The following is a 12,165-nucleotide window of genomic DNA, read 5'->3' on the forward strand; positions in this document are numbered from 1 at the left end:
CTGGCGCTCAAGGGCGCCAGGCTACCCGTCATTATACACACCTGTTACCATTATTACACACAGCTGTGCTCATTGGACTCACCTGGACTCCCTCACTTTGTTGATTGTCCCTGCATATATGTCTGCTCCTCTGTGTTGTTCCAAACAGCATTGTTTGTCGTGTTCTGTTTATGTCCAGATGCTGTTCTTGTTGCGTTGCATGTCCGTCTATATTAAATGGTTCACTCCCTTTACCTGCTTCTCATCTCCTGCGTTGAGCTTTATAGAATGCTACTACCATTACAAGAAGAATCAGAGAGTATTTGGGGGGTTTTGTTTTGTTGGTGAAGTCGGACCCGGGGGCCACCGCCGATGGAACTGAGGATGCCTAAGATGGATCATCGGGCTGTCATGTCCTAACTGGCTCGAGAGGTTTCCTTGCCCTGGTTGACTCGGCAGGTTCCCATCCCACATCATGCTTCAGCTGGCTCGTCGGGCTCCTATGCCTCAGCCGGTCCATACGTTTTTTTTGTTTTGTTGGTACGTTGGGCTTGGATTCCGCCGCAGATGGAACCAGGGGTACCTAAGCTGGCTCGCCCAGGTGGGAGGCCGAGTGGCGCCCCTAGAGGGGGGGTACTGTCACGACTGCTCCCGCTCCCCCAGGCTACCCGTCATTATACGCACCTTTTACCATCATTACGTGCAGATCCGCTCATTGGACTCTGGACCTGGACTCCCTCACTTTGTTGATTGTCCCTGAAAATATATGTCTGCTCCTCTGTGTTGTTCCAAACAGCATTGTTTGTCATGTTGTGTTTATGTCCAGATGCTGTTCTTGTTGCGTTGCATGTCCGTCTATATTAAATGGTTCACTCCCTTTACCTGCTTCTCATCTCCTGTGTTGGGCATTACAGTCTTGGAGGGAGCTTTGGCAGCTGTGGCTGATTGGCCGGTTCACAGTAATTATAGCTAAAGGTGAACTCCTACATAGAGTGGGTTAGGTGGTCTATCCCCTATTTTACACACTCAATTTCCTCATATAAACACTGTTGGTTGGTTTCCTTCTGCCTGACTGTGGACTAGCAACAACAACACGAAAACCAATGGACATCTATGCCACTGAGCCAGCAGATTCAGTTTCTGACTGAACATCGCGTGAATGCTCTCTCATTACGCCAGCTGTGGCAGATGCAACTTTGTATGGGAGGTGTGAAACGGCAAGAGAATCTGGGTGCTAAACTGAGCCTCAATGCCACCACAAAAACAGGCAAGCCAGCAAAGCAGCCAGCGCTGGATAATGTGGTGATTACAGAGCTTGGATGAGGCAAACTCCCTTCTATTAAAAGCATCATGCTCTGAGCATATTTCAATCTCCGTTTAAACGCTGGATGGCAATGAGTAAAACCCCTCACCCCTCCTCCACACCCTCTCAATCCCTCTCAACACACACACACACACACACACACACACACACACACACACACACACACACACACACACACACACACACACACACACACACACACACACACACACACACACACACACACACACACACACACACACACACACACACACACACACACACACAAAGGGACACACACAAAGGGACACACACCCAGTGACAAGCATTCCAGCTGTAAAGCACAGAGCATCATGTCTCGAGTGGAGGGGGGGTTAATAGGCATGCTTCATTAGATGATAGTCTCGATGCAGAAGTGGGCAGTCTTGCTTTAAGACATGTGATCCTTTTACTCTCTCTCCCGCTCTCCCTCTCTCCCTCTCTTTCTCACCCTCTCTCTCTTGGTCTCTCTCTCTCTCTATGGACATTCCCTCGCTCTCCCTTCCGCTCTCTGGCTGGGCTGTATTGTAATACACATATAGACACTACTTAATGCTTTGGAAAGAGGGTTGAGCCTCACACACACAACCAGAGCAGCTTCTCAATGGGGGGACGGAGCCAAGAGGAGACAGAACTATCGTTCCGCTGGAGCCAATCTCCGACCGTGTCTGAGAAGTGAGGAGGCAAATTAACTCCCTGTCGTCACGAGAGGGCTTTCATCCTCACAGGAGTAAGAAGAGAGAGAAAAGGGAGAGGGAGAAAGAAGGAGAGAAAGGAGCTGCTGTCTGCGCTGATATAAAGGTGACCTGAGCAGCTTTCCATCCTGTAAACCCTGGCTAGTTTGTGACAGAGTGTCGTGGCTGTGAGCTGAGGAGGTTTCTGGTGACTGCACTCTCAGGATTTCAGACGGACAGTGAGAGGAGGGAGCCGAAACAACAGAGCTCCTCACCCTCTTATCCTGCAGCGCTGTGCTCATTTACACTTGGATCTTTGTTGGGAAACCCTGGCCTCAGACTATGGATGGATTTAAGACAGTGTTGTGAGTCTGTTGGACAGACGGTGATACTGACAGCCGGGCTCTTTTTCTTCTGACCAGACAGAACACTCAGGTAAAGGGTTTGGGGCTATTCTTTGGGACTCTGTTAGTGCTTTGTGATTATATTCTGTTCCTTTTGAAAATATACTTTCATTTAAAACAATCGGATTATGGAGCTGTTTTAAGATAAGGTTTAGCTGTCATGTTTGTAAGAAGTGGAAGGGCTCCAGGAGACACTGTATTAAGATGACAGGTATGGGCTGTGAGTAACAGACAGGCAGAGCATGTGACATGACCAGCATACATGTGTTGGATTGAACTGCTGTTTGGTTTAATGAGGAGTGTAGGCTATGCATATTCCAGATATGGCGTGTTTTTGGACATTTCCTGTTGTCTGATATGCTGAAAGTGCCATGCAGTTCTAAGTAGGGCAGAGATGTCAGTCTTATGCTGCTACTTATGGAACACAATAGGCAAGGCTGTAACATGCAAATGTTCTAGCCCAGACTCTTCTTTATTCATTTTAATGGAAGGCTATATTACAAACAGTTATTAGTCTTAATTGAGATCTGAAATTGACACATGAAATCCATATCAAGTCTATTCCATACAGGCTATCCTAAGCTGAACCGTGTCAAAGGCATTTACTTACCTTGTACAATGGCCCCTTTACAGCCATGTTGTAGGGAAAGCTTGCACATCAGCAGGAAGCCTATCTTGTGCAGAGACTGTGTGCAGGTGTGTCCGAGCAGGGGCCATTGCACTACGTGTTTCGTCTAAATTGGCCGGACATTGGATGCTCGTAAGAAAGGCAATGTAACATCTATTCCACAACCATCAAGGTCAATATAAATCAATGGTCTAATTAGACCCAAAAGGACAACCAAATGGCTCATTAAACAAGCGCAAATGGCCAATCCTGCATGAAGTGCGCATTGTTTTTTTTTTTCATAAAAAAACACATAGGTAGGGATTCAAACTAAAAGTCATGTGGAAATGAATTGCTTTACATAGCACTGACATGGTGATTTTTTTTTTATGTGGCTACCATTAACTTGTGAAAGTTTACATTGAAATTCATAGGCCTAAGCCTGTGTGGTCCAAATATCTTTCTGGGTCTCCTCTCCATCCATATTCTCTCGCGCTGTCGGTCAAGACAACATTCCTTATTTGACATGAATGCATGCTGACAGTCCAAGAGTTGCTCAAAGCTGAAACGAAAGGAGGGGAGGACGAAAGAGCAGCTTCTTCTCTTCATGCCATTGTTCAGGCTAAAGATTCCGTTTCTTTTTTTCAGGAACAAGGCAGTTTGCCAGAGAGAAACAGCGCTGTAAAAAGCATTCCCTGGGGAACAGTTCACATTTCCACAAAACTGCGGATTACAGCGGATTTATTGCAGGAGAGGGGATTACAATATGCCGTTAATAATTATATGATTAATTTCTAGTTGTTGAATATTCAGTAGGCTCGTCTCAATGTCATTTCAGAGTAGAGGAAGGTCTACTTTTTCTCAAACCGACATGCACATACCAAGTTTCAAGCCTATAATTTGGAGAGAAAAGAATCTAGATAAGCAGCTACACAGCCAGAGTATGTGATAGCAACAGAATAGCCTAAATAGGCTACATGTGTAAATGATTCCCCACTTCAAATAGTCTTTGAAGCAATTGTTTTCACAATTTATAAATGTGAAACTATTATTCAGTAATAACTCAGAAGTGGTGTAAAACAGGCATTCTAGCCGAATAAGCACGGACCGACTACAAGGTCTTTTATTGGTGGTGTCTGGACCGAATGTTTTGTGGGGTTCTTTTGATGCGGTCTGGACCGGCCTTGATTTCACAACCAATCTGAACTAATCATAGACCTAAAGTACCATTAAAAAGTTTGCAAACACCTACTCATTCAAGGGTTTTTCCTTTCTTTTTTACTATTTTCTACATTGTAGAATAATGGTGAAGACATCAAAACTATGAAATAACACATGGAATCATGTAGTAATCAAAAAAGTGTTGCAAAAATTAAAAGATATTTGATATTCTTCAAAGTAGTCACCCATTTGCCTTGATGACAGTTTTGCACACTCTTGGTATTCTCTCAATCAGCTTTGCCTGGAATGCTTTTCCAAACGTCTTCAAGGAGTTCCAACACATGAGCAGTTCTTGGCTGCTTTTCCTTCAGTGTGCGTCCAACTCATCCCAAACCATCTCAATTGGGTTGAGGTCGGGTGATTGTGAGGCCAAGTCATCTAATGCCGCACTCCACTCTCCTTCTTGGTCAAATAGCCCTTACACAGTCTGGATGTGTGTTAAGTCATTATCCTGTTGAAAAACAAATGATAGTCCCACTAAGCGCAAACCAGATGGGATGGCATATCGCTGCAGAATGCTGTGGTAGCCATGCTGGTTAAGTGGGCCTAGAATTATAAATAAATCACTGACAGTGTCACAAGAAAATCACCCCCACACCATCACACCTCCTCCTCCGTGCTTCACGGCGGGAAACTACACATGCAGAGATCATCCGTTCACCTACTCTGTGTCTCACAAAGACAAGGCGGTTGGAAACAAAAATCTCAATTTTGGACTCATCAGACAAAAGGACAGATTTTCACCGGTCGAATGTACATTGCTCATGAATCTTGGCCCAAGCATGTCTCTTCTTATTTTTGGTGTCCTTTAGTAGTGTTTTTTTTTGTAGCTGGTTGAGAGAATGTCAATACTGTTCAAAGCTGTCATCGAGGCAAAGGGTGGCACTTTGAAGCTACTTGGAAGAATATCAAATAAAAATATATGTTTGATTTGTTTAACCCTTTCTTGGTTACTACATGATTCCATGTGTTATTTCATAGTTTTGATGTCTTCAATATAATTCCACAATGTAGAAAATAGTCAAAAGAAAGAAAAATCATCGAATGAGTATGTGTATAGGTGTGTCTGAATAGGTGTGTCTGAATAGGTGTGTCTGAATAGGTGTGTCTGAATAGGTGTGTCTGAATAGGTGTGTCTGAATAGGTGTGTCCAAACTGTTGACTGGTACTGTATATGTTTGGTTCAGATTTCATCCTGTCCGGCCTTGATTTCAACATCCACAAACATACTGTCCGGACCGGCCTGTATTTGGCCAAAACATGGAAGTCTGTCATTGTTTCAGATTTGGTCCTGTCCATACCAGCTTTGATTTGGCCCAAACATATACGTCTATAACTGATTCAGATTGGTTCGGTCTGGACCTGACCAAATCTGATCCAATCATAGACATCTATGTTTCACAAGTTTGAACAGCACAGTGCAGTAGAGCACAGCAGAGTACACTACATTACAGTAACGTATAGTAAAGAAAGAGTACAGTACTGTAGAGTACAGTACTGTAGAGTACAGTACAATACAGTAGAGCACAGTAGATTACAGTAAAGTAAAGAAACCGTACTGTACTCTACTGTGCTCTACAGTGCTCTAGTATGGATGTGCATCTTTCCCCTTAAAGACGATTAGATTCGTATCGAGATACTGTACACGGGCTCCGATTCAATACAGGAATGATATGCTTTTGTTTGAAACGATTCAGTGCAATTCGGTTTGATTCGAATTGTGTGTGTGTATGTGAGCCAAGTAAAATAGTTGGATTGTGTGTGTGTGTGTGTATGTGTGTGTGTGTGTCTGTGTGTCTGTGTGTGTGTAAATTATTTAAATGTCTATGGGGTTTGTAAGCACCTGAGATGAGCCATAAGGTTGACTGGGCATCTACAACCCCACTATCAGATTAGGGGGAGCATCCTATGACATAGCAAATTAATTGATAGAACAAATCAAATGGTTTTGACCATTTACACATTTTTCCTGGAGTGAGATTCTCTTTTCCTCCAGCATTGACCATGCAGTGCGGCTCACAAAAGTGATTGCTGTCCTAGTTATTGGAATTATCAACTTTACCCTGTATATCTAAAAATGACCATATTCACTGATTGTTTAAAGCAAAACTACCAGAACTATTGCTCATGCTAAACTTGAACAATCAAAACAAAATCAAATGTGTTCACCGTGGGGACGACAATGGAAATGGTCAGATGACGCAGATGCTAAGCTACAGGACTGTTTTGCTAGCACAGACTGGAATATGTTCACCACATCAGTCACTGGCTTCATCAATAAGTGCATCGATGACGTCGTCCCCACAGTGATCATACGTACATCTCCCAACCAGAACCCATGGACTACAGGCAAAATCCGCACGGAGCTAAAGGCTAGAGCTGCCGCTTTCAAGCAGTGGGACACTAATCCAGACGTTTATTAGAAATATATCCAGACTGCTGGAGCGGACCAGCCACCACCGGCCTGAGGAGAGACACATGGAACGAGGAGTTAATGCGGTAATTGGGGGGGAAGCTGTAACATGCCTCATTCACTCTCCTCAGGAATTTAAATGGCCCCAAAAACCGCGGACCCAGCTTCCAACAGGGCAGGCGGAGGGGCAGGTTTCGGGTCGAGAGCCAGACCCTGTCCTCCGTTGCGAACACCGGGGCCTCACTGCAGTGAGGGTCTGTGCCAACTTTCTGAACCAGTCGTTCACCGCAGGAGCCTCGGTCTGACTCTGATGCCAAGGAGCCAGAACCGGCTGATACCCCAATACACACTGGAAGGGAGAAAGGTTAGTGGAGGAGTGGCGGAGCGTGTTCTGGGCCATCTCTGCCCAGGGCACGAACGCCACCCACTCCCCTGGCCGGTCCTGGCAATAAGACCTCAGAAACCTACCCATATCCTGGTTAACTCTCTCCACCTGCTTGTTACTCTCGGGGTGAAATCCTGAGGTAGGGCTGACCGAGACCCCCAGACGTTCCATGAATGCCTTCCAGACCCTTGACGTGAACTAGGGACTCCGATCAGACACTATATCCCCTGGCACCCCATAGTGCCGGAAGACGCGTGTAAACAGGGCCTCCGCACTTTGTAGGGTCGTAGGGAGACCGGGCAAAGGGAGGAGACGACAGGACTTAGAAAAATGATCCCCAACAACCAGGATCGTGGTGTTACCCTATGAAGGTGGAAGATCTGTTTGGAAATCCACTGACAGGTGCGACCACGGCCGTTGTGGAACGGGTAAGGGTTGTAACTTACCTCTGGGTAGGTGTCTAGGAGCCTTGCACTGGGCGCTCACCGAGCAGGAGGAAACATAAACCCTCACATCCTTAGCTAAAGAGGGCCACCAGTACTTCCCACTAAGACAGCGCACCGTCCGACCGATCCCAGGATGACCAGAGGAGGGTGACGTGTGGGCCCAATAGATCAGCCGGTCGTGGAAGCAGACGGAACGTACAGACGCCCAGCTGGACACTGAGGGGGAGCGTGACGCCCGCTCAATGTCCACGTCCAGCTCCCGCACTACCGGCGCCACCAAGCAAGAGGCAGGGAGTATGGGAGTGGGATCCATGGGCTGCCCCTCTGTGTCATACAGCCGGGACAATACATCTACCTTAACGTTCTGGGAGCCTGGTCTGTAAGAAAGGGTAAACACAAAACGGGTGAAAAACATGGCCCACCTTGCCTGGTGAGGGTTCAGTCCCCTCGCCGCCCGGATGTACTCCAGATTGTGGTGGTCAGTCTAGATGAGAAAAAGAGTGCCTAGCCCCCTCAAGTCAGTCTTTTTTTGTTGTTGTTAAACTAACATGGTTCGTTTGTAAGTCGCTCTGGATAAGAGCGTCTGCTAAATGACTTAAATGTAAATGTAAATGTAAGTCAATGTCTCTACGCCTTCAGGGCCTTGACGACAGCCAACAACTCCTGGTCCCCCGCGTCATAGTTTCGCTCCGCCGGGCTGAGCCTCTTCGAGAAGAAGGCACAAGGGCGGAGCTTTGGTGGCGTACCCGAGCGCTGAGAGAGCACAGCTCCTATCCCAGCCTCGGAGGCATCCACCTCCACTATGAACGCCAAAGAGGGATACGGATGAGCCAACACAGGAGTCGAGGTAAACAAGTTTGTCCTCGTCATTTCAGTGAAAGTTGTGTTTTTTGATTGTATTTACTTTGGGATTAAAGACTCTGTTTTCGCCAAGATTAGCAATAAGACCTCAGAAACCTACCAACAACCAGGATCTTGTTACCCTATTCCATGAAGCGCATCAGTTAAGATCGGTTTGGAAATCCACTGACAGGTGGGACCAATACTTAGTGGATTGGGTTAAACTTTGACCCTGGGTGCGGAGTTGGGAGCCGCCCCCAGGTGACTGAAAGCCCTGTCCGCTTCAGCTGTCCACTGCAAACGCACCGGGCCCCCCTTCAGCAGTGAAGTGATGGGAGCCACTACCTGACCAAAACCCCGGATAAGCCTCCGGTAGTAGTTGGCAAACCCTAAGAATCGCTGCACCTCCTTTACCGTGTTGGGAGTCGGCCAATTATGCACAGCTTCAATGCGGTCACCCCTGATGTGGAAATGTGATACCCTAGTAAGGAGACAGACTGTTGGAAGAACAGGCATTTCTCAGCCTTGACGTACAGGTCATGCTCCAACAGGCGACCAAGCACTTTGAGCACCAAGGACACATGCTCGGTGCGCTTGCAGCACCATGGGAAACGCAGGAGAGACAATATTGAAAAAACAAATTTTCTCCGTGTGACCCCCTGCGTCACCATGCCCAAAGGAGGGGTGACCTCCCTAATTAACCCTGACCCTAATGGTCGCCTATCTAAGGCGTGAACGGGGAAGGGCACATCCATGGGAACAATGGGGGTCCCTAAACTATCAATTAAATTCCCAGCTGCGCCTGAATCTATGAGCGCTTTATGCTGGGAATGCGGTCCAATACCGCATCTCCCTCTCTCCACACGCGTTGGCCCACTCCAGGGCTTTCCTGGTGAGGCACGAGACGAGGGCAGACACCCTCTCATGATCCGATGGAGCTGGGTGGACCGTGGCCAGCTAGAGGCTAAGTTGAAGGAGGAAGGCCTGGCAGTTGTCAGCACTCCCGTCGCACTCCTATGGCAAGGAGAGACGGATCCCACTGGGCTCAGGCGGGAAAGGGGCGCTCAGGAGAGACCCCGGTTGTGCTGGTGGAGGTGCTGGAAGACTTCGGCGGAAGTCATGACAGTGAATGTGACAGACGGGAACAATAATAAATATTATATGTTGTAATCTTCATTTGGCTCCTCTTTCCAAAATTAAATTCAAAAAAAGTAATATTATTGTGATAATGCTGGTCATAGAATCACAAACCCGAAAATATGCATTTTCAACATCCGTAAATGACATATTTAAAATTTTTATTCAGAACTGAAAAGTTACCTGATTTCATGGTCTGGAAAATATGCATTTTCAACATCTGAAAAATACAGTATGTATTTAAAATGTCAGATAAAAACATTTTTTTCACCTATATTTCAGAACCTAAATTGAGCCAATTGCAATGTCTTTTCAACTTAGTTTTGCTTACTGGGAGGTCTCTTTAGGTCTGCCGATTCTTTGCCATTTATCAAAATATTTGATTTGATTTGATTTACTATAACAAAAAAACTACCAAGAGGACAACACAATGGCAATCTGTGCCATACTACGGTCCAAACGTGTTTCACGAACAAGGGAGATAGCGAGAAGGCGCTGGACATCAGTCTTTCAGTTGAAGTCAGGTATTTTATTTTACTGCAGTGTTCAGCAGTGTTCGACTCGAATATAAAAGGTGTCCATATTTGTATTTTTTATTTCACCAGGTAGGCTAGTTGAGAACAAGTTCTCATTTACAATTGCGACCTGGCAGAGAGAAAGCAAAGCAGTGCGACACAAACAACAACACAGAGTTACACATGGAATAAACAAACATACAGTCAATAACACAATAGAGAAAGAAAGTCTATATACATTGTGTGCAAATTAGGTAAGATAAGGGAGGTAAGGCAATAAATAGGCCATAGTGGGGAAATAAATACAATTTAGCAATTAAACACTGGAGTGATAGATGTGCAGAAGATGAATGTGCAAGTAGAGATACTGGGGTGCAAAGGAGCAAAAAAACAATTAACAGTATGGGGATGAGGTAGTTGGATGGGCTATTCACAGATGGGCTATGTACAGGTGCAGTGATCTGTGAGCTGCTCTGACAGCTGGAGCTTAAAGTTATTGAGGGAGATAGGGGTCTCCAGCTTCATTGATTTTTGCAAATCGATCCAGTCATTGGCAGCAGAGAACTGGTATTGTGAAGCTCAACAAAGTCACATATAGATGTTTTGAACATACTGTGCAAAAAAATGCTAATATCAGTACCATGACTTGAATAGGATTTGTACCACAAATGCTGAAACGTTAGCATTTGGAAACAGTACCAAATAAACTAAACCAAAGCATGGATTGCTGTTTGTGATAGATTTTGGCAGATTGTGGTAAATTGCGTCATTCTGGCAGCAATGGCTAACACTCAAATAACATGCCATAGAATTCTGTGGCACCCAGCAAGCAGTGCTGCAGTATGCCACAACTTTTAAAGGAAGAACCACGGGATCTTTCAACTATGCTGTGTTTAATATACAATTTGAATCTATTTTATCAAATATAATCCACAGATTGAGAGTTGAATATGTTGAAGAGTATTAGTATAGTATCACCTGACCGACCAGGTTTCTCCAGATCTCCCAACCATTTTTGATTAATTTTGTGCTTTTTCAGCCATTCCCGAACCTGAGACCGGAAACTGGTTACCTGAGGGCTATACCAGACGAAAGGGTATATTCTTTCTGTATCCTCACAACAACATCTGCAGAGCTGCGATGATTGTATACGCTAAATATTCAACATTTTGATGGTGGCAAGAAGAGTAGTTTTAGCTGAAAAGCACGAAGTCTTAAACCTTGCGTCATTTTATATCACTCATTCCCCCTGTGCCATAAAATCGGTACATAACAAAATCTCTTCCAAGCTATTTTGCAATCTGTATAGCACAGCTTTCAACATTCTGGTGTTCAAATGAAACTGGTATACTTTTTTGGGGGGTAATGCTGTAATTAATTGGCTGTAATCTTGGATTGAGCGGACCTTCCCATATCTCTGATAACTCCATGAAATACATAATTCTACCCTTCCAATTTACTATATCATTTACAAACACTCTGAGATTGTTTATCAGTATGGGACCAGGTCACTTTTACAAATGAGGATGTGGAAAATCTACTGAATGACTGGGATGCAGTTTTGGAAGGCTGTAGTGAATTCAGGACCGAGCATGTTTCACAATGGAATTATGAGGAGAGGAGGTAGTAACACCTGGAGAGGCGGAGTTATTATTCACTGTGAGGAACGGCGAGCGAGGCGTGGGTCCATATGTCGGCCTTCAGCATCCGTTGGGCGATCGTTATGTGAATGGCCAAGGCGTCTCATCATGCCTTTAGTTGTGGAATGGAATCATACATTTTGGGCCTTTATATTTTGACTTGTTAGGCTACAGTGTGTACATGGTGTGAAGATGGTGATCAAAATTGGTTGATTTGTGATCTTTGGTTTAAGTGGTGTCTATTTTCCAATTGCACAGTGTTGTTTGAACTCATAAAATATGTCCATCGTTGGAGAGGTGACTGTGTTGCGGGTAATATCTTTGCTACACATGCAACACTGGGGATGTAATGGTCCTGTTTTCTCTGTAGCTACCCTATACACAAGTCTGGGATGTAATGGTCCTGTTTTCTCTGTAGCTACCCTATACACAAGTCTGGGATGTAATGGTCCTGTTTTCTCTGTAGCTACCCTATACACAAGTCTGGGATGTAATGGTCCTGTTTTCTCTGTAGCTACCCTATACACAACACTGGGGATGTAATCGTCCTGTTTTCTCTGTA

At 45.2% G+C, this 12,165-nt stretch overlaps 1 protein-coding gene across 2 annotated transcripts in view; it reads left to right on the forward strand.

Moving 5' to 3' along the window:
* The first annotated feature begins 1,861 nt into the window (after positions 1-1,861).
* Positions 1,862-12,165, forward strand: part of LOC124020463 (chemokine-like protein TAFA-1) — a 284,914-nt gene continuing 274,610 nt past the window's right edge. Inside the window, exon 1 of one of the 2 annotated variants that reach the window (XM_046335707.1) lies at positions 1,862-2,430. The gene's annotated coding sequence lies outside the window, so the exon portion shown is untranslated. The remainder of the gene's footprint in view (positions 2,431-12,165) is intronic. The other variant, XR_006836068.1, reaches the window with a different exon arrangement.

This window comes from Oncorhynchus gorbuscha, linkage group LG03 (assembly GCF_021184085.1).
Source record: "Oncorhynchus gorbuscha isolate QuinsamMale2020 ecotype Even-year linkage group LG03, OgorEven_v1.0, whole genome shotgun sequence".
NCBI classification, from domain to species: Eukaryota; Metazoa; Chordata; class Actinopteri; order Salmoniformes; family Salmonidae; genus Oncorhynchus; species Oncorhynchus gorbuscha.